Genomic DNA, 23,088 nt, shown 5'->3' with positions numbered 1-23,088 from the left:
GTGGTGGTGTTCTCCTGCATTTGCTGTCCTTGTCTTTCTAGGTGATGGAAGTCATGGGGCGGGATTCTCTGACGCCGGTCCGTGTGGTAAACCACTGTTAGTATATTATATGTATTATGGTAAACTGTTACTGTACTACATGTATTGTGGTAAACCACTGCCTGATGGCTCCGCCTCCCCTCGGGCTCGGTATAAAGGTGGCTGATCTCCAGCCCTGCCCCAGTTCGGGATCAGAGGCCAGGAGGCTTTCTGTTTAGCTTATTCATTTTGCGAAATGAATATTTTTTGCTAAATCAATATTTTTCATCAGTATTCACACAGGAAAAAGACAATGTTGTCGAGGAGAATACTGAGATTCAGGCTACTAGACTAGAAGGGCTTGAGGTTCATAAGGAGGAGGTGTTAGCAATTCTGGAAAGTGTGAAAATAGATAAGTCCCCTGGGCCAGATGGGATTTATCCTTGGATTCTCTGGGAAGCTAGGGAGGATATTGCTGAGCCTTTGGCTTTGATCTTTAAGTCATCTTTGTCTACAGGAATAGTGCCAGAAGACTGGAGGATAGCAAATGTTGTCCTCTTGTTCAAGAAGGGGAGTAGAGACAACCCCAGTAACTATAGACCAGTGAGCCTTACTTCTGTTGTGGGCAAAATCTTGGAAAGGTTTATAAGAGATAGGATGTATAATCATCTGGAAAGGAATTATTTGATTAGAGATAGTCAACACGGTTTTGTGAAGGGTAGGTCGTGCCTCACAAACCTTATTGAGTTCTTTGAGAAGGTGACCAAACAGGTGGATGAGGGTAAAGCAGTTGATGTGGTGTATATGGATTTCAGTAAAGCGTTTGATAAGGTTCCCCACGGTAGGCTACTGCAGAAAATACAGAGGCATGGGATTCAGGGTGATTTAGCAGTTTGGATCAGAAATTGGCTAGCTGGAAGAAGACAAAGGGTGGTGGTTGATGGGAAATGTTCAGACTGGAGTCCAGTTACTAGTGGTGTACCACAAGGATCTGTTTTGGGGCCACTGCTGTTTGTCATTTTTATAAATGACCTTGAGGAGGGCGTAGAAGGATGGGTGAGTAAATTTGCAGATGACACTAAAGTCGGTGAAGTTGTGGACAGTGCGAAGGATGTTACAAATTACAGAGGGACATAGATAAGCTGCAGCGCTGGGCTGAGAGATGGCAAATGGAGTTTAATGCAGAAAAGTATGAGGTGATTCATTTTGGAAGGAATAACAGGAAGACAGAGTACTGGGCTAATGGTAAGATTCTTGGCAGTGTGGATGAGCAGAGAGATCTCGGTGTCCACGTACATAGATCCCTGAAAGTTGCCACCCAGGTTGAGAGGGTTGTTAAGAAGGCGTACGGTGTGTTAGCTTTTATTGGTAGAGGAATTGAGTTTCAGAGCCATGAGGTCATGTTGCAGCTGTACAAAACACTGGTGCGGCCGCATTTGGAGTATTGCGTGCAATTCTGGTCTCCGCATTATAGGAAGAATGTGGAAGCATTGGAAAGGGTGCAGAGGAGATTTACCAGAATGTTGCCTGGTATGGAGGGAAGATCTTATGAGGAAAGGCTGAGGGACTTGAGGCTGTTTTCGTTAGAGAGAAGAAGGTTAAGAGGTGACTTAATTGAGGCATACAAGATGATCAGAGGATTGGATAGGGTGGACAGTGAGAGCCTTTTTCCTTGGATGGTGATGTCTAGCATGAGGGGACATAGCTTTAAATTGAGGGGAGATAGATATAAGACAGATGTCAGAGGTAGGTTCTTTACTCAGAGAGTAGTAAGGGCGTGGAATGCCCTGCCTGCAACAGTAGTGGACTCGCCAACACTAAGGGCATTCAAATGGTCATTGGATAGACATATGGACGATAAGGGAATAGTGTACATGGGCTTTAGAGTGGTTTCACAGGTCGGCGCAACATCGAGGGCCGAAGGGCCTGTACGGCGCTGTAATGTTCTATGTTCTATTGAAGCCTCAGTTTCGTTCACTACTTGTCTTGTGATTATTGATGGCACATCAATTTAAAAAGCTAAACATCTAAGATGAATTCATCGCTCAAGCCTGATCATCTGGAGCTGGACCTACAAGCAGCCGATGCAGCAGCAACATTCAAGCACTGGCTAAGCTGCTTCGGAGCTTACCTCGGATCCTCCACCGAAGACGTCACGACCTCCAAATGCAGCAAATACTGAGGCGTATACTCATATACGGAGGCGATAATGCTGCTGAAGGGACAATACGTGAAGTCAGTAAACGAGGTGCATGCTGGGTACCTTCTTGCCACGAGGCGACAACGCCCCGGAGAATCACAAGCCAATGCGTGCCTTGCGGGTACTCGGCCGGAACTGTGCTTGCCAGGCCGTATCGGCTCACCAACACACGGAGCTGCTGATCAGGGACGCCTATGTCGTGGGCATTAAATCGAATTACATTCGCCAGCGTTTGCTAGAAGGGGGTACACTCGGCCTCCCAGAGACAGTGCAGCTCTCAAACTCGCTTGAAGTGGGTTTCCAGAACATGGAGGCCTACACCTCTGACATCACCTGACTCGGGTACGGCGCAAGCCTGTGCCGCTCAGCCGCCCGCAAACGGCGGAAGCCCGAAGTGCTACCTTTGCGGCCAGGTTAAGAATCCCAGACAACGCTGCCCTGCACAGAACGCGATTTGCAACGGGTGTAGGAGGAAGGGCCACTTCGCTAAAGCCTGCCAGGCCCGACCTGTTCCTAAAGTTCCGAGGCCCAGCAGCGCTGCCTGTTGCCTGTCGGGGCCGTCCCCAGCTGCCGCGCCACCTGCCACGTGCGACCCGTGGGCGCCGCCATCTTCGCTGCCATCTTCGATTTCGCCGCCACGCGCGACCCATGGGGGCCGCCATCTTTGATGCCATCTTCGATGCCACTCGCCACGCGCGACCCATGGGGGCCGCCATCTTGGGACCACTCCGCAGCTTCCCGGGGCCCCTGCTCACCCGGACGTACGCTGGCCACCGCTACCTCCGACCGGCCCACCCATCACCTTCCGAAGCTTGCCTCCATCACACTCGACCAGTCCCGACCTCATCACCTCAGCTTACCGTATCTGGGTGGATAAAGCTGTCTGTGCTCCCAGAGTCGAAGAGGCAGGCTGTCCGGATCAATGGGCACAAGATGGCTTGCCTCTTCGACTCCGGGAGCACAGACAGCTTTATCCACCCAGATATGGTAAGGCGCTGCTCCCTCCCAATTTTACCCGCGACCCAGAAAATCTCCCTGGCTTCCGATCACATTCCGTAGAAATCCGGGGGGAACTGTGTCGCGACCCTTTCAGTACAAGGCTTGGAGTACACTAACTTTAAGCTCTACGTCCTCCCCCATCTCTGCGCTGCCATATTGCTGGGGCTCGACTTCCAGAGCCACCTCCAAAACCTTACTTTAAAATTCGGTGGACCTCTGCCCCCCCCCTCACTGTCTGTAGCCTCGCGACCCTGAAGGTGGCCTCACCCTTGCTCTTCGCTAACCTCACCCCGGACTGTAAGCCCGTCACCACTAGGAGCAGATGATAAAGTGCCCGGGACAAGGCCTTTATCAGGTCTGAAGCCCAGCGACTCCTACAAGAGGGGATCATTGAGGCTAGTACCCCTGGAGAGCCCAAGTGGTGGTCGTCAAGACTGGGGAGAAGTACCGGATGGTCATCGCCTACAGTCAGACCATCAACCGGTACACGCAGCTCGATGCGTACCCCCTCCCCCGCATATCTGACATGGTCAATCAGATTGCGCAGTATCGAGTCTTCTCCACAGTTGACTTGAAGTCTGCATACCACCAGCTCCCTATCCGCCCGGAGGACCGCCAATACCTTGCCTTCGAGGCAGATGGCCGCCTCTACCACTTCCTCAGGGTTCCCTTCGGCGTCACCAATGGGGTCTCGGTCTTCCAGCGAGAAATGGACCAAATGGTTGACCAGTACGGGCTTCGGGCCACATTCCCGTACCTAGATAATGTCACCATCTGCGGCCATGACCAGGGAATAGTCATGACCATGATAAGGTCATGACCATGACGAAAACCTCCGGCATTTCCTCCACACCGCTAAGCTCCTTAACCTCACCTACAATAAGGAGAAATGCATTTTCCGCACAACCCGCCTAGCCATCCTTGGCTACATTGTGGAAAACGGAGTCCTAGGGCCCGACCCCGACCGCATGCGCCCCCTCCTGGAACTTCCCCTCCCCCACTGCCCCAAGGCCCTGAAGAGATGCCTGGGGTTCTTCTCTTACTATGCCCAGTGGGTCCCCAATTATGCAGACAAGGCTCATCCACTTATTAATCCACCATTTTTCTCCTGATGGCTGAAACCCACCTGGCCTTCAACCGCATCAAGGCAGATATCGCCAAAGCCACGATGCACACTGTGGAAGAGTCCATTCCGTTCCAGGTGGACAGCGATGCGTCCGACTTTGCTCTGGCCGCTACCCTCAACCAGGCGGGCAGGCCCGTAGCTTTCTTCCCCCCTACCCTCCATGCCTCCGAAATTCGACACTCCTTCGTCGAAAAGGAAGCCCAAGCCATTGTAGAAGCTGTGCAACATTGGAGGCATTACCTGGCCAGCAGGCAATTCACTCTCCTCACTGACCAATGGTCTGTTGCCTTCATGTTTAACAATACACAGCGGGGCAAAATCAAGAACGACAGAATTCTGAGGTGGAGGATCGAACTCTCCACCTACAACTACGAGATCTTGTACCGACCTGGGAAGTTCAATGAGCCCCCAGATGCCCTATCCTGTGGTACATGTGCCAGCGCACAAGTAGACCGTCTCCGGGCCCTCCACAATGACCTCTGTCACCCGCTTTTTTCATTTTGTCAAGGCCCGCAACCTGCCTTACTCCATCGAGGAGGTCAGGACCGTGACCAGGGGCTGCCAGGTCTGCGCGGAGTGCAAGCCGCACTTCTATTGGCCAGACAGAGCGCACCTGGTAAAGGCCTCCCGCCCCTTTGAGCGCCTCAACATCGACTTCAAAGGGCCCCTCCCCTCCACTGACTGTAATGTGTACTTCCTCAACATTGTTGACGAGTCCTCACGATTCCCCTTTACCATCTCGTGCCCCGACATGACCTCTCCCACCGTCATCAAGGCCCTGCACAGTCTTTTCACCTTGTTCGGGTTCCCCACCTACATCCATAGCGATCGGGGTTCCTCCTTCATGAGCGACGAATTGCGTCAGTTCCTGTTCAGCAAGGGCATCGCCTCAAGCAGGACGACCAGCTACAACCCCCGGGACAATGGACAGGTGGAGAGGCAGAACGCACCGGTCTGGAAGGCCATCCTGCTGGCTCTACGGTCTAGAGGTTCCCAAGTCTTCCGCTGGCAGGAAGTCCTCCCCAATGCGCTCCACTCCATCCGGTCGCTCCTGCCCACTGCCACCAACGAGACCCCTCACGAGCGTATGTTTGCCTTCCCCAGGAAGTCCAGCTCCGGGGTCTCGCTTCCGTCCTGGCTGACAGTCCCAGGGCCCGTCCTCCTCCGGAAGCATGCGAGAAGTCATAAATCGGATCCCCTCGTCTAGAAGGTCCTGCTCCTCCATGCCAATCCACAATATGCCTACATGGCACACCATGACGGGCGGCAGGACAGTCTCCCTCCGGGATTTCCCCCAGCGACTATCACTACTACCCCCACCCCTACACCGTCTCCCTCCACCACTACCCAGCTACTTCAAGATTTGGCACCCGCAGGCCCGCCGGCGACTATCACCACCACCCCCGCCCCTACACCATCGCAACTACTGGGTGGAGAAGAAGACGACACACTCCCGGACGCGCAGGTCTCGACACCAGTGTCCACACCACAGCCGGGACTGAGGCGATCACGGTGGAAGGTCAAGGCCCCCGACAGACTGGACCTTTAAGTCCACTTCACCCCCACTGGACTCTTTTTTTAACAGGGGGTGAATGTGGCAAACCACTGTTAGTATATTATATGCATTGTGGTAAACTGTTACTGTACTACATGTATTGTGGTAAACCACTGCCTGATGGCTCCGCCTCCTCTCGCGCTCAGTATGAAGGTGGCTGATGTCCGGCCCTGCCTCAGTTCAGAATCAGAGGCCAGGAGGCTTTCTGGTTAGCTTCTTCAAGCCTCAGTTTCATTCACTACTCGTCTTGTGATTACTGATCTCACATCAGTCCGCCAATTCTCCGCGCGCGTTGGGCCGAGTGACCGCCGAAATAAGCCGAGTACTGCCGGCGCCGTTCACCTATGGCCCTACCCTGCGGGATCTCGGCGTGCAACCTGCGGAGGGCGGCCTGGTGGGGGGGAGGGGGGATCCGACCCCGGGGGCCTGACCCGCGATCGGGTCGATTGAAGGGCCGGCTCTCCTGGTGGGGACCTATTTTACTCTGCGCTGGGCCCCTGTTGTGTCGGGGCCGATGTGGAGAACGCAACTAGCGCACATGCGTGAGTTTGTGCCGGTCGTAACACACATGCGCGCATTTGTGCCGGCCGCAGTAAGCATGCGCAGACCCGCGGCGCCTGCTTGACGCTAGTATCAGCAGCTGGATCTGCCTGAATCGCTCTAGTGCAGTGCTGGTCCCCTGTAGGGCGCAGGATCGCTGATCCTGGGGGCCTGTTGACGCCATCGTAAAACTCGGCGCCGTTTGCGACGGCGTCAACACTTAGCCTCAGGATCAGAGAATTCCGCCCATGGTTCTGTTGAAGGAGCTGAAGCTGCATTGCATCTTGTAGATAATAGACACTGCTGCAACTGTGCATCAATGATGGAGGGAGTGAATACTTAAGGGTGGTGGATGTGATGCTGATCAAGCGGCTGCTTTGTCCTGGATGGTGTTGAGCTTCTTGAGTGTTGTTGTTAGAGCTGGACTCATCCAGGAAAGTAGAGTGTATTCCACACACTCCTGCCTTGTGCCTCGCCAATGATGGACAGGCTTTGAGTCAGGAGGTGAATTACTCACTGCAAGGCCCCAGCCTCTGACCTGCCCTTGTAGCGACAGTTTATATATGGCCAGGCCAGTTCAGTTTCCGGTCAATGATGACCCCACAGGATGTTGATAGTGGGAGATTCAGCAATTGTAATGCCATTGAATGACAAGGGGTGATTGCTAGATTCACTCTTGTTGGAGATAACCATTACGTAGTGATCAGCCCAAGCCTGAATTGTCCAGATCTTGCTGCATATAGGCACAGAGTGCTTCAGCATCTGGGCGTTACAAATTATACTCAACACTGTGTAATCACCAGCAAACATTCCCCACGTCTGACCCGACTGATAAAGCAGCTGAAGATGGTTAAGCCTGACCCTGAGCAACTCTTGCAGCAATAACGCCTGGGCTAGTGATGATTGGCCTCTAACAACACCAACCATCTTCATTTGCACTAGGTATGACTTCAGCAGTGGGGGAATTTCCCCTGATTCCCATGGACTTGAAATTTTGATGGCGCTCTTTGATGCTACACTCAGCCAAATGCTGACTTAATGTCAAGGGCAGTATCTTCCACTTTCCACACGGGCTTCTCTGTTTTCCAGACCTTGGTCAGTTTTTTTATCTATGCTGTCACTATCTCTTTGATCCCATGGACTTTAATTTCTCTACAAAGTCTGTAATATTGAACTTTGTCCAACCACTTTTAGAAGTTTCCATGCACAACATCAACCACAGTACCCCCATCAACGCTCTCCGTTACTTCATTAAAGTACTTGATTAAGTTAGTCAAACACAATTTGCTTTAATAAATCCATGCTGACTTTCATTTGCTAGCTCATACTTTTCCAAATGCCACTTCATTTTGACTTGGATCATTAAAGTTTCCACATCACTGATGTTAGGGCTGACTGGTCGGTGTTTGCATGGTATATCTGTCTTCGCTTTTTTAAACCATTGTGTAATATTTGCAATCCTCCACTTCTCTGGCACTATCCCCATATCCAAAGAGGATTGTAAGATTGTGGTCAGAGCCTCTGCAATTTTCATCCTTTCTTCCCTCAATAACCTCGGATGCATCCCATCTGGACTGATGACTCTTCCACTTTGAACACTGCCAAGCTTTCAAGTAGTCTTCATCGATATTTATCCTATCCAAAATTGTTATCGCCTCCTCCATTAATGCTACACAAGCATCATCCTTGTCTAGAGTGAAGACAGATGCAAAATACTCACTTAGCACTTCACCCATGCCCCTGTTCCTCCACAAGAACATCTCTGCTTTGGTCCCTAAACAGCTTCACCCTTTCTTTGACTGCCTTTCCACTGTTGTGTTCCCTTTTACGGTAATGACTATTCTATTCTCATACTCTCATTGCCCCCCTTCTGGCTCCAGTGGAGAAGCTAGTGAAACTCGAAGGAAATTCCAGGCACTGGATGAATCTCAGTGAAATCTCAGGCAGTTTTAAAGCCACCCCTCTGTTGCTTTGTACCTGTAGGAGTTCCTTTGCTCCTACCATGTTCTGCTGCCAAGGGCACAACTTCACTCTCTCCCCGGGCAGCAAGGACATGTTCCAACCAATGCCCTAACTAATAATGTTTTTGTTGAAATAAAAGGTTCTTTAGCGGACAATGATCTCTTAAATAAATAATTCAAATGTGAATTCTGATTGTTACAAAGCACACTGCAACCGAAGTTAATCAGTAACAAAGAAAAAACCGTGAAGCCTTCATCCTCATTGATATAAGTGAGCAGGATTTTGTTTGTTGGGCTGGGACTTGCACTGTGACCCAACAGTGACTTTGCCTTAATTGGTCAATTAGTGACCAGAGGCCACATTCAATGCCCAATTAAGGACGGCAGGTGGGCTCTTGAAGCTGGAGGACCAATAGGAGACCCTCCTACACCTCACAATCTGCCTGGAGCAGTGGTCTCCTCCAGTCAGCCTCTCAGCCCCCGAGGGAGGGTGGCACGGTGGCACAGTGGTTAGCTCTGCTGCCTCACAGCAGCAGGGACCCAGGTTCAATTCCGGCCTTGAGTGACTGTGTGGAGTTTGTGAGTTTTCCCTGTGTCCTTGTGGGTTTCCTCTGAGTGCTCCAGTTTCCTCCCGCAGTCCAAAGATGTTCGGGTGAGGTGGATTGGCCATAACATTTTATTAAAACAATAAAAAGTGTATACAAGGCCAAACGGTACAAACACTCATTTTGTGTTGGAGAAACAGGGTACCCTCCCCTCAGTACCAACGTACGGGGAGGGGGGCTGGTTTCTCTGATTATTAAAACAGCTCACAACACATTTCTACAAAAAACAAATGGTACAAGCACTAAACTTTGCGCTGGAGAGACCAGATACCCTCGCCTCTGTACCAACAGAAGACAAGGAAGGGGGTGGTGGGGGGAGAGGGGAAAGGAGGGTGGTGGGGAGGGAGGGAGTCAGGGTGTTGGTGGAGGGGGGGCCCAATAGGGCACTGCCTGAACTATCTACGGAGGCAGAAAAATAAAAACCTTCAATTATGACGTGCCAGATTGCGGGAGTCCCCCATGCTAAATTACCCCTTAGTGTTCAAAGATTTGGTGGGGTCACGGGGATAGAGCGAGGGAGTGGGCCTAGGTAGGGTGCTGTTTTAGGGAGTGGGTGCAGACTTGATGGTCTCCTTCTGCACTGTAGGAATTCTATGATTCTAATCCACGGCCTTAATTGGCCTATTAAGTGGTTTAATAAGTTACCCACCGTTGATGCCCTGTTCCAGCCTTCAGCAAAAGCACTTGGGGACAGGATGTTACATCAAACCAGAACACCAGGCAGCAGGATATAAAATCGTGCCCTCCCTCAAATTCAGGTGGAAATTCTGTCCTTACTCCTAAATCAGAGCCAGACTGCCAAAGGCAAAGGGCTTTAGTTACTGAAGTTTTCTATTTTTTTTCATCGCTTCCAAGAGCCTTACATTAAAATTGCATGCGACCAGAAAAGTGATGCAGAAAGCAAACCAGAACAAGCAACTCTCTGAATGCATAGCTTGGTGAATTATTGATTCAGTAACTCGATGTTCTGAACCACACTTACCAATGACCAGCTCACTGATGTTCAGCTTGAGTTCCTCATGGACCACTCAGCTCCAGACTTCAGCACTACCTTCTGGATAAAAGAGCTGAATTCCAGGGGTGAGGTGAGAGTGGCTGCCATTGCATTCAAAACAGAATTCGACTGAATGTGGCATCAAGGAGCCCGAATATTGTCCGGGATTCTCCGCCCCGCCACATTTCTGCCCCGACCGGCCCGCGGGGTTCTCCGTTTCGCCAGCCGGTCAATGGGGTTTCCCATTGTGGGGCAGCCCCACGCCGTCGGGAACCCCCGGGCACCGGCAGAACGGAGAATCCCGCCGGCGGAGAAGCCCGGCCAATATGAAGTCAGAGGGGATTATGGTGGGAGGGAGCGAGCAGAAATAAATTGGCTGGAGTCTTATCTAATACCAATAAGGCTGAGGATTCGTAGGCCATTCATCACAGTCTGTGGGCATTGTCTGCCGAAGCTACTCAGGGCAGTACCCTGGGCCCAATCATCGTCAACTGCTTCACTCATGACCTTCTCTGCAACATAAGGTCAGAAGGAGACTGTTCATTGATGATCTCAATTTTCAGCTCCATTTTTAATAACATTGAAGCAGTCCATAGCTATATGCAATAAGACCTGGGAAACATTCAGGCTTGGGCTGATAAGTGACAAGTAACTTTCATGCCATACAATTGCCAGGCAATGACCATCGCCAACATGAGACAGTCTGATACCACCATCAAATCCCCATTGTGGGAGTCACTGGTCACCAGAGACCCAGACTGGATTAGTGACGTAAATACTGTCGCTCAAAGTAGGCCTGAGGCTCGGTGGGCTGCAGCGAGTGGCTTACCTCCTGACTTCCCAAAGCCTCTCCTACAAGGCACAAGCCCAGAGTGTGGTGGAGTACTCTGCACTTACCAGATGGATGCAACTGCAGCAACGCTAAAGAAGCTCAGTATTACCCAGGACAAAGCAGTCACTTGACTGGCAGCTGGTCCACCAACTAAAGCAAAAACTCGCTCCACCGGCAGTGCAATGTTGCTGCACTATGCATGAGATGCCCTACAGCAACCGGCCAAGGCTTTTCTGGCAGCACCTCCCAAATCCGTGACCTCCCATCGCCTGGAAGGAGACGGTCAGGAAGTGTATTTTGTCACAAAGCCCGCTGATGTTATCTGCGATGATATCCCAACTTGGAAAGCTGGTTCGTGGGGGTGTCGAGTTTTGTTCAGTTTTGCTGTGAGGAGACAAGTGAAACCCCAGTGAGAATAAACAGCCTAATCGTCATGTCACAATTATTCAAGACTATTTAAAACAAAGAAATGGCAAATACACATGAACAGGACCGCTCTACTGTATGAATTATTAAACACACACAATTTCTACAGACTGTACCCCTTGTTATAAAATATATCTGCAATACCTGAACTCGGTAAGATTTCCCATGTCCCCCAAACAACATCCAAATTGAATAACCAGCTATAGTTACCACACAATACAGGGGCGATACTCAAATCTGGGAACTGTCTTTTTCCTGGTCCAGCGAAATATTTTAAAACAGGTGTTACAGAGGTTTCTGCACTGCCTCTGTTCTAAGACTTAGAGGCCTGTTTACTATAAACTTGGCCTTCAGGCTTGGTGGCTGGAAACTGGCGTGTCTGCTTTCTGAGACTGCGAGATGTTAACTGCTCCTCCTGGCTTCTCAGGTTCTGGGCAATTATACCTTTGTTGTTCTTTGTTTATGCCTTCTGTGTATTCGGTTATCTGTCCCTATCAACCTCCTTGGCTATATATCAACAGATGTATACCGTATGGACCTTCCCAATCATCTATAAGCTGCGCCTCTTCCGTAAGCTATTCACATTTGATTATTATCTATACTGACGCTCTAAACCCGTTACCGGGAGAGACGCATTCTATCTGATACCCTTTGAATACTGTCTACTGCTTTCTCCATGCGGATTCATGACAATTTGAACAGCATCACATCCAAATCACACACTGTCCCGATTTTAACATATATCGCAGTTCCTTCATCGCTGTTTGGGTCAGGATTCATTATAATCGTATGCAACTAATCTGATACTATCATATACATTGATAACGTTATGGACTGCAGATTTTATATAATTGAGTTCTTCCCAATGGAGGATGGAGAACAAACTTCAAGATTGAGTTATGTGGAGTCCGATTTCTGAGAATATCCTGTTTATTTCCCCAATTATTCATTGCCGAACGAAAGGCGATGATTGGATGTTAATTTGATCTCCTGTGGACAGGCCGCACAAAGTTATTTTTATTGTAATTACTGATAAGGAGGATGTCAGTGTTAGTTGATTGTCGCTGTCAGTTTCTCAGCAGCCAGCTTCGAAAAGCTGCCCAAAGCACCCTGTTTCCTGGAACCATTCAGGCAGCAAATTAGAAACCATTCAGGTTCTGACATCCAATTTCTTCTTCAGGTTATTTTCTTTGCAATCCATTTTCCAGCGTCTCCCACGCCGCCCCAAAACCTGTTCACGATATTAGTGCAGCAGAGCAGTTTGCCAGCTGCTCCCATTCATGTAACGTAACGCACTCTCACTTTCCTTGTTAGTTAGTGGATTAGCCTCTTATGTGTCCAATTATAGTCTGTCACGAGTGATTTGGCTGAAGAGATGTTCAGACCAGAAGTAAGTTTCGGTAACGATCAAAGTGGAAATATTCTGCCCGACCTTTTGAGGAGGGGTAGTCATTATAAAATACACTTGTACAGTCAAGAGTTACAGAATTCTACTGTCATGGAGAAGGCCATTCGGCCCATCTACCCCAGTGCTAGTTCTCGAAGAGAGTTATCCATTCCATTCCATTCCTCTACCTTTGTACCTCTTGAAATGTTTATGTTTCAGTATTTTGTCCACTTTTTTAAAGGTAATCATAATGGGTTCTGATCTGTCTGAACTCTGCATTAAAAAGTAATCTCCTAACCCCTCCCTTTGTTATTATAGCCAATAATTTTACATTTATGCCCACTAATTCCTGACTATTAATGAAATGAAATGAAATTAAAATGAATGAAACCATTATTAATCTGTGGAAATAACTTTTCCTAATTGACTTTGACAAAACCCATTATCATTTTTAGCATCACTCCTTTTAACCTTCATTATTTCACTGGGGGGGGCGGCACGATGACGCACTGGTTAGCACTGCTGCCTCATGATGCTGAGGACCCGGGTTTGATCACGGCCCTGGGTCACTGTCTGTGCGGAGTTTGCACATTCTCCCCGTGTTTGTGTGGGTTTCACCCCCACAACACAAAGATGATATAGGTGGATTGGCCACGGTAAATTGCCCCTTAATTGGAAAAGAAATAATTGGGTACTGTAAAAAAAATTTTTTTTTCATTATATCACTGGAAACAGTTCCATTTTTCCCTCATAACTAAAGCCTCTCAACCCTACTATCATCCTCACAAATCTCTTCAATACCCTCTACAGGTCCTTGACATCATTCCTAATGCAAGACATCCAAAATTGGACACAACGGGCGGGATTTACTGACCAACCCATCGCGTGGTTTTTGACAGTGGAGGCCGCCCACCAGCGGGATCTTCTGCTTCCGCCATTGTCAATGGGATTTCTTGTTGACTGCACCCCTTGTTGCCAGAAAACCCATGCGTCGTCGGTGGGACCAGAATATCCCGCCAGCGTGAATAGCCGGTGAATTCCGCCCAATGTTGTAGATTCACCATCCCCCCAACACACAACCCTCACCCCGACACCTGCACCTCCATCTAACTGCTCAATTGTCCTTGGGGGCCTGAGGGGGAAGCTCAGTTTTGAAGGCCGTGCCTTATTGGTATTCGACTATGGGGGTGGGGATAAACGGGGTCTGTCGGGTAGCACCTGCCAGTTCTGGGCCATTGCAATATGAGGCACCATGTCGGGTCACAGGCTTTGTGGAGTCAGGAGGTGAGTTACTCTCTGCAGAATTTCCAACCTCTGACCTCCCACAGTAGTTATATGGCTCAGTTCAGTTTCTGGTCAAGGGTAATCCCCAGGATGTTGATAGGTGGGGATTCAACGAAGGTAATGCCATTGAATGTAAAGAAGAGATGGTCAATGCCTGCCACTTGTGTGGAATGAATGTTACTTGCCACTTATCAGCCCAAGTGTGAATCTCAAAAGCACAGAATGTTTATGGTGCATGAGGCCATTTGTCCATCATGTCTTCACTGGCTCTCCAAATGAGCAAGTTACTTAGTGCCACTCTCCCACCTTCTCCCCCAAACCCCGCACATTGTTCCTTTTCATAGAATCCCTACAGTGCAGAAGGAGGCCATTCAGCCCTTTGGGTTTGCACCAGCCCTTGGTCAGAGCACCCTACTTTAGCCTCCACCCTGTCCCCGTAACCCAGTAACCCCACATAACCTTTTGGACACTAAGGGGCAAATTAGCATGGCTAATCCATCTTTGGTCTGTGGGAGGAAACCGGAGCACCCGCAGAAAACCCACGCAGACACGGGGAGGAAGTGCAAACTCCACACAGACAGTCACCCGAGGTCGGAATTGAACCTGGGTCCCTGGAGCTGTGAGGCAGCAGTGCTAACTACTGTGCCGCCCCAGGTAACAGTTGAATTCCCTTTTGAATGCTAAGCTTGAATCTGATCATTGTCCACTTCTTGCTGTATATGGCACAGACTGCTTCAGTATCAGTTGCAAATAGTGCTGAATATTGTGCAATCATCAGTGAACATCTCCACTTCTGGGGCGTCATTCTCCGCCGGCGGGAGTCTCCGTTTTGCCGGCGCCCGGGGGTTTCCCGACAGCGTGGGGCTGCCCCACAGTGGGAAACCCCATTGACCGGCCGGTGTTACGGAGACTCCCGCCGGCCGGTCGGGGCAGAAATGTGGCGGGGCGGGTAGGAGAATTTCACCCCTGATCTTATGATGGAAGGAAGGTCATTGATGAAGGAGCTGAAGGTATTTGGGCCCTGGACACTCTTCGAGGAACTCCTGCAGTGATGTCCTGGGACTGAGAAGAATACCTCTAACAACTACAACAATCTTCCTTTGTGCTGGGTATGACCTCAACCAGTGGAGAGTTGTCCCTCTGATTCCCATTGACTCCAGTTGAAATGAAAATGAAAATCGCTTATTGTCACAAGTAGGCTTCAAATGAAGTTATTGTGAAAAGCCCCTAGTCGCCACATTCCGGCGGCTGTTCGGGGAGGCTGTTAAGGGAATTGAACCGTGCTGCTGACCTGCCTTGGTCTGCTTTCAAAGCCAGCGATTTAGCCCTGTGCTAAACAGCCCCTGTTTGGTTCAGGCTTGATGTCACATTCAGTCAAATGCTGCCTTGATATCGAGGGCAGTCACCCTCACCTCACCTCTGGAGTTCAGCTCTTTTGTCCATGTTTGGACTGAGGCTGTGTTGAGGTCAGGAGCTGAGTGACCCTGGTGGAATTGAAACTGTGGGCGGGATTCTCTGACCCCCCCGCCGGGTCGGAGAATCGCCGGGGGGGCGGCGTGAATCCCACCCCCGCCGGCCGCCGAATTCCCCGGCACCGGAGATTCGGCAGGTGGGAATCGCGGCGCGCCGGTCGGCGCCCCCCCCCACCGGGCGATTCTCCGGCCCGCGATAGGCCGAAGTCGCGCTGCTCCCATGCCGGTCCCCCCGGCGTAAATTGAACCAGGTCCCTTACCAGCGGGAACTGGCGGCGTGGGCGGGTTCCGGGGTCCTGGGGGGGTGTGGGGCGATCTGGCCCCGCTGACGCTCCCGCGCATGCACGGGCTCGTGTCGGCTGGCGGAGCCCCTTCGGCCCCGGCTGGCGTGGCGCCAAAGGCCTTCCCGCAGGCCGGTGGGGCACCAACCACTCCGGTGCGGGCCTAGCCCCTAAAGGTGCGGACCTCCCCACCTTTTGGGCCGCCCGACGACGGAGTGGTTCACGCCACTCTGTCCCACCAGGTCCCCCCATTGTGCGGGATTCTCCCCTACCTAGCAGGGCGGGGGGTCCCGGCGGGATGGTGTGGCGAGAACCACCCCTGCGTCGGGCCGCCCCTAAAGGTGCGGAATCCTCCGCACCTTTAGGGGCTAGGCCCGCCCCGGAGTGGTTGGCACCCCGCCGGCCGGCGGGAAAGGCCTTTGGCGCCACGCCAGCCGGGGCCGAAGGGACTCCGCCGGCTGGCGCAAGTCCACGCATGCGCGGGAGCGTCAGCGGCTGCTGGCGTCATCCCCGCGCATGCACAGGGGGGGTTCACCTACGCGTCGGCCATGGCGGAGGCTGATGGTCGGCGCGTAGGAAAAGAGTGCCTCCATGGCACAGGCCCGCCTGCGGATCGGTGGGCCCCGATTGCGGGCCAGGCCACTGTGGGGTCACCCCCTGGGGCCAGATCGCCCCGCGCCCCCAACCCCCCCCCAAGGACCCCGGGGCCCGTCCGCGCCGCGAGGTCCCGCCGGTAAGGGACCTGGTTCAATTTATGCCGGCGGGACTGGCATAGAAGCAGCGGGACTTCGGCCCATCGTGGGCCTGAGAATCGCCGGGGGTAGGTCCGCCGACCGGCACGGCGCGATTCCCGCCCCCGCCGAATCTCCAGTGCCGGAGAATTTGTCGGCCAGCGGGGAGTCGGAGAACCCCGCTCTGTGTGTCAGTGAACAGGTTATTGCTGAGTAAATGCCACTTGATAGCAATGTCAATGACACCTTCCATCACTTTGCTGATGATCACGAGTAGACTGATAGGTGAGTTATTGGCTGCCTTGGATTTGTCCTGCGTTTTGTGGACAGGATGAACCTTGGCAACTTTCCACGTTGTCGGGTGATGCCAGTGCTGTAGCTGTAGTGGAACAACTCGGCAGCAGACGCCATGCTGTTTAGTCTCTCCAGGAACTTACATTCACTGTGTTTTAGAGCAGTCAGAGGCTGCTCCCAGGAGCAGTTGTGTTTTGATCTCATTGGTGTAGCATTAGGGATCTGACAATTGGGGAGGAATATTTTCTTCAATTATGGGGGCAAGAATGGAGGCAGACGGGCCCATAATTTCATGATGCTAGTCGCCATGCTGATTTAACCATTGCATCCAGTGCAATTTTCCCTGCAGTGGGGATGCAAGAGCAGGTAGCAAATTAAGGTCAGTAAAAGGCCAATAATCAGAGGCCAACCCAGAGTCTCCCAGCCAGCCTGTAGGCCCCTCACAGCGTTACAAAGACGTCAGCCGCATAGAGACAGCCTCCTGGTATCAGAGTGGAGGACAGCTACTCAAGGCAGGCTTGAGGATTGGCCTCTACATTGGCCTCCACCTCACCTACCTATCCACAGCTACAGCCACAGGCCGCCTAGCGGAAGGCCCCCACCCCCGTCCACAATGGTGGCCCGTTAGCTGCGGCCATTTTAAAATTCGAAACGTTCAGAAGCACTGAGAGAGTGCCTGAAGACGGAGGCGCTATCTGTCTCTCTTCCCCATACCTGGAATGACAAACTGCAGCTTCTTCCATGCTGGGGGGTGTTCTATTGACCTGCCAACTTTGAGAGCTTACCTGCCTTAATTGGACAGCTGTCACCCACCCTTTGGCCACTAATTGACCAATTCAGGTTAAATCACTGCCAGGTTACTGTCATGATATCCACATCAGCATATCATGGTGCAATCACACACACACTGATGGACAGGCAGTTGGACCAACCAGCGCACACATAACATCACAGCCAATCACCAGTGAGAGCACACGCACTATAAAACAGGGAACACCACAGTTCCCGCTCATTCTACCAGGAGATAGCTCAGAGCACAGAGCTCACAGCGCGCCACTCAGACATAGACCACGTGCTGAGTGCCTCACCAAGATAGTGATAGGGCTGGGTCCACAGGTTAGCTGGTGAAGCACGTACCCAAGCCAGTAGTTAGTTGTTACAGTAGTTTAGACAATAAAACTGAGTTGTACCATCTACAGCCGTGTTGGATCATTTGTGCATCAGAACACCCAACACGACAGTTACTGCCCCTGACACACTGTGGGGTGATGATTCTCACTTGACCCTGACATCAAGGTCCTAACTCAAAACCCCAAACCCTGCCCTTGGACCTGGACTGGAGAGGAGAAAATCAATTGGGTTTGTGACACAAAGATTCAAGTTGAGCAGTGCAAAGATGTGTTTATGGAAATGGGATCAGGTGTAGCTGTGACGTCAATGCTCCGACGGGATTTTCTGGCTGTTCCCGCCGGGCGGGATCTTCTGGTACCTCCGCTGGCGATCCCGGTTCCCCAGCAGCGGAAGGTGCCAAGAATGGGAAACCCTATTGACAGCGGTGGGACCGGACGATCCTGCCACTGGTTAATGGCGGACGATCTCTGCCACCACCACGCATGGGGGATGGGCAGGTAATACCTCCCCACGTGTTCACTTTGTTGTAAGAGAAACCTTCCTCTTGGCGTGATAGCAAAATAACAGTAGCAGAATAGAATCAGTACTAATGACAGTTAAGTACAAATATACACAGGTAACAAGAACGAATGATGTCACAGCACACACTGATGACATCAGCAATGGATTTAAATAAGAAGATGCATAATAATAACACTCTGTAACATTTCTGTTTGTGAATTTATGGATGTGTCAATTGTTGATTGTGTTGTGGAGTTAACAATGTACAAAAGAGCAGAGATAATAATGAATAACCATGGTATATAAATCAAACTTGTTCGCTGTTGCCACCAAGTGAACAGAGATGTAAATTGAACACGTGATGGATGGTTACTGCACACTTCATGACATTTGATTTAGTGGCTATATTTCTCTATTTTCCCCATCACTGTAGAAGTTCAGAGGTTTGATAAACTCCTCAAATGATCGCCTAAAACACTCTGCATGATGGCTCTGGTTGAAACTAGCTGTTCAAGAGCTTTCATGTTGCAAACTCCCCATGGGGCATTGTCACTTGACCTATTGCAATGATGCTAATGAACATCGGCTAGAAGGTGATAAAACACAAAATGAAAAACAGTGGTCCCATTAAATCCAGAATCATTAACGGCAACAGAAGTAGGCAGAGGGATCTTTTTCGACCGTGTGCCCCTGTACCCATCCCCCCCGTCAAGAACTGAATGTGTTGATGTTGCTGTTTCTGGTTTGCCTTGCCTGCTATGCTCTCTTTTCTAATGATTATACTTTACTGCTTTCTGATTAAATTCTGACAAGGGCCTCAACTTTCCTCTGAGCTGATTATGTGGCTGGGAGTGTATAGAGGCCTGATAGATTTATCTTTCAACCTGATTTGAACTGCTTTGTTGAGCTCCTGGCAGAATTTCTGCCTCTGCCTCGGAGCATGGGGTGTGGGAAGGATGTGGGGAGGGTTGTTTTGTACTCTGAGGCTTTGTTGCCCGGAACAACTTCAATAGGCTGCTGACTTTGAAGCCTGGGATGGGTTTCCAGCCCTCTCTCATAGATCCCCGTTCCAATATCCAGGTTTGAGTCACATTCCCAGAATTGCTATATGGGAAATGAAAGGAAATGCAACATGAATCTAACCATGCTCTGAGTTATTATAGGATCCCTAGAGTGCATAAGAAGACCATTCGCCCCATTGAGTCTGCACCGACCCTGCGAAAGACCACCCTACATAAGCCCAATTCCCCCGTAACCCCACCTAACCTTTTGGACACTTAAGGGCAATTTATCATGGCCAATCCACCTAACCTGCACATCTTTGGACTGTGGGAGAAAACCGGAGCACCCGGAGGAAACCCATGCAGACATGGGGAGAACGTGCAAACTCCAGTTACCCAAGGTCGGAATCGAACCTGGGCCCCTAGCACTGTGAGGCAGCAGTGCTAACCAGTGTGCCACCAGAGTAAATAGACAGCAATGTCCTGCAACCACACATCCGTAGTACTGTCCTATTTACCCTGCTGGTCCACAAGTACAGCTCCACCAGACACTTTGCTAGCGTGGCATTGAAATCCATGGGAGGGCGTAAAGCTGCCGTACTTACCCGCCAAATACATCAGCCAAAGTTAGAGCTGGTGCATTCAGGTGTAAGTAAATGTTTAACCATGTGCCAAGTCTTACTCACTGCCAACCAGCCTCTCCGCACTATAGATTGCATTTTAAAAGTGTGCAGTCTCATTCCTACAGAACAAAGTAATTTTTTTAAACCCTTGCGATATATTTTACCTCTTTCTCTTCCATCTTCCACTCTCTTTCTTTTGCTTTCTGTACATGTTTTTTTCAGCGAATTAAATATCCTAATTCATATTTTCTGATTAAGCCTCTGCACGTCTCAGTGAAGATTCTTCAATGTGATTGTCGGAGGAGCTATATTGTTGCCTACCGGCTCGTACAAGTCACAGATATCCTGTTGAGAGCACCACATTGGAAATGATCTCTGGGAGCTGCAAGTTGCCGTTCAAAAGTCGGTGAAAGTCTTTGGGCAGCACCGAGTGCTGCTCTCTCACTGCTAGCCACAAAATCAAGGCCATGGTAGTACTTGTCATATCACCTTTTTACTTACACCTGCCTCCTTTTGACTGGGCCTGTCCAGCACCTTGATGGAGATGAAACTGGGGGATTGATTGGGCCAATTAATGGATAGAGAGCCAGTAGCATAGTCCCGTGAGTCCCTGAAAGCCTGAGCTATTATGGAAAATTGGCATAGAATAAGAGGAAATTGCTGCCAGTTGTTCCGCCTCAAGAGGCTTTTGTCAATTGTTCATCATCTAAGAACATTGATTTTGTCTTCTTTTCAAAAGAGTGCTCACCAACACATCATAATTCAGCATGCAGCCGGTCTAGGAAACACGTCCAGACCTGCAGATCTAAAAAGACCTTTGAAGATTGTGATAGGAACATAGTGCGTTTAAAAAGTCATTGCATGAAGTAAGTTTGATATTCTGGAAGAATGATTAACCCGCAAGAGGTGACTCAGTGGGCTGGATTTCTTTGGTCCTGCAGTGAGGGGTTTGGAGGTGGGACTGGCTTGACTATTCTGGTGGGTGGGGTGTAGGTGGACAGTGCCCTTCGATGTTGTCTCCTTCAAGTACACTTGTCGGAGGCAGCACCTGACTGGCACCAGCCTCCCAACCAGCTGTGAATAGCTAGTTATGTACAATTAAGACCCCACTTGGTTCTAAGGTAGTGATGCTGCTGGGATCTTCGCCATGTCGACAGGCCCTGCAGCTCAGGCTGAAACCTGACCGTTGATTGCAGATGACCACGCCTCCTTTAAAATCTCTCCTCCCTGATTTGTAGAGATGGGTGGGCCACAGCTGCAGGCCATCCTGGGAAAGGTTCCCCCCTCCCTCGACAATGGTGGCCATGGCAACCATGGCATGGACACACGTATTTTCACGATGCTTCAGAGTGTCTCTGTCTTGAGGCACCCCTAGGGTCTGCTACCTGCCTCAGCAGTGCCCGTCTCTCATGCTGGGGCGGCTGGATGGTCATCGCTGCCAGGCCCACCTGATGGGTCTGCAAGTTCCCTGCTCTGCCTCAATTGGACAGGGCTCCAGGAGGCGGCTTTCTAATTGTCTGTCTCTGTGAAGGTTCTGATCACCAGAGCCTGATCCAGAATTGGTGCAAAATTCAGCACAGTTTACCTGGGACAATAATCCTTCCTCTTGCGCTACATCAGGGAGTTTTTAGCAAACAAATAATGATCAAATTAACAAATTGACAGCCCATTAAAGTGGCAGTGTTACAAAAGACCAAACTTTAAAGGAAACTTAATAAATCAAATTCTAATGTTGTTTCTGGCACTGACAAAGCACCAGCCTCTGCGATGCCCACTGGTCACGGACAGCCTCAAGCATACCAGTCAACACCCCGTGCTCCCTTCTGCAGGGACACCGGCCGCGAGCATAGTCACAGAACGGGGCCAAATGAACCCCTACAACCGCCGCTGCCTGGACCGGTTAATAGCCATTGCCTTGTGATGTTTGTGCACTTGCTTATAAAACAGCCTGCTCAGGGGGCTGTAAGAAAAATATTTGACAAAGAGAAGGTGAACAAATCATTAAAAACAGGTCAGTTCAGTTAATTAGAAGTTGTTCATTTTCACTGAGCTCAATGTTCACTTCTGGTGAAGATTTCTCCAGCCTCCAAACCAAAATGCGATTCAAGTAGAGACATAGACCTCAGACACATGAGAACACCGGTCCATCTACTTAAAGGATGAGAGTAAGCATCTTAATAATTGAGGCCTGTTTCATTGATAGCAGCGTATTTGGAGTCAGGGGCAGAGTTTAATACTAGGCTTTTTATACTGCATACTTCCTCGAAATGCTGCAAATTGGGGCATGATATGGTTTTAGCATATTTGTATTTTCTTTAATTTAATAAGTGATCTTTGCTAATTGTTACATGGCCACTGGGCTGCTTGTCCTCTCTGGGGTTTCACTTGACTCCTCACATCATTCCAAAAACAAAACTATACACCCCCACGAACCGGTGTTCCAAGTCGGGATACCCTCGCAAATAACATCAGTGTGGTTTGTGACATAGTCCAGTAAGGAAACTTTGTAATTTCTGTAAAATGGTTCAGCAATTTGCAATTGTTTTTAAGACTGCTTGAAAGGGAGTTTTAAGGGTTTTGTTAAGGGATCAATTGAAATTTTCTTGGATAATAAATACTGGTCTAAGTGATCTGGCGACCTTTAACCTGGAAGCAATTCCAACAGGAAGGACGTTAACAGACAAAGGCTGTGCGGCTGGCAGGCACAAAGGAGAGCTGGAGATGGAAGGTGATACACAATCAATGACTACTAAAGTGAGGTTGCAGTCCAACTGAAGGCTTTAATAAGCTATGGTGTTCCAGCATTACCAGGTACCGTAATACTTCTACACAGACTACCACATTCACCCCTGTTAAAAAAAGTCCAGCGGGGGTGGTGGCTTGATATTACAACATGGTAACATGGTATAAGTTATAGTTATGGAGATACCGTAATACCTCCGTACAGCATTTTGTCTTATTGTAACTATTTACAATTTCACAGTTAACTACATACACTTCAAAATGAAGCAATTTCTGTTCTCCCGTGGGTGTGTTTTCAGCCATTCCGAGATATCCGTTGAAACACGCCAGCCAGTGCTTGAAGGTTGCCGCTGAGTTCGCCGTGTGGGGGCTGAGTTGCAGACAC

At 50.1% G+C, this 23,088-nt stretch overlaps 1 protein-coding gene and 1 long non-coding RNA gene across 2 annotated transcripts in view; one reads left to right on the top strand and one right to left on the bottom strand.

Moving 5' to 3' along the window:
- LOC140392702 (uncharacterized) overlaps positions 1-23,088 on the top strand; it is a 47,496-nt gene that overhangs the window by 1,598 nt on the left and 22,810 nt on the right. The window contains exon 2 of the long non-coding RNA XR_011935414.1: positions 22,627-22,772. This is a non-coding gene — a long non-coding RNA (uncharacterized lncRNA). The remainder of the gene's footprint in view (positions 1-22,626; positions 22,773-23,088) is intronic.
- The window catches only part of LOC140392701 (transmembrane protein 88-like), a 64,837-nt gene that overhangs the window by 20,980 nt on the left and 20,769 nt on the right, over positions 1-23,088 (bottom strand). The window lies entirely within an intron of this gene.

The sequence above is a fragment of the Scyliorhinus torazame genome, chromosome 16 (genome assembly GCF_047496885.1).
Source record: "Scyliorhinus torazame isolate Kashiwa2021f chromosome 16, sScyTor2.1, whole genome shotgun sequence".
Lineage (NCBI taxonomy): Eukaryota > Metazoa > Chordata > Chondrichthyes > Carcharhiniformes > Scyliorhinidae > Scyliorhinus > Scyliorhinus torazame.
This window is presented reverse-complemented; position numbering and strand designations above follow the sequence as displayed.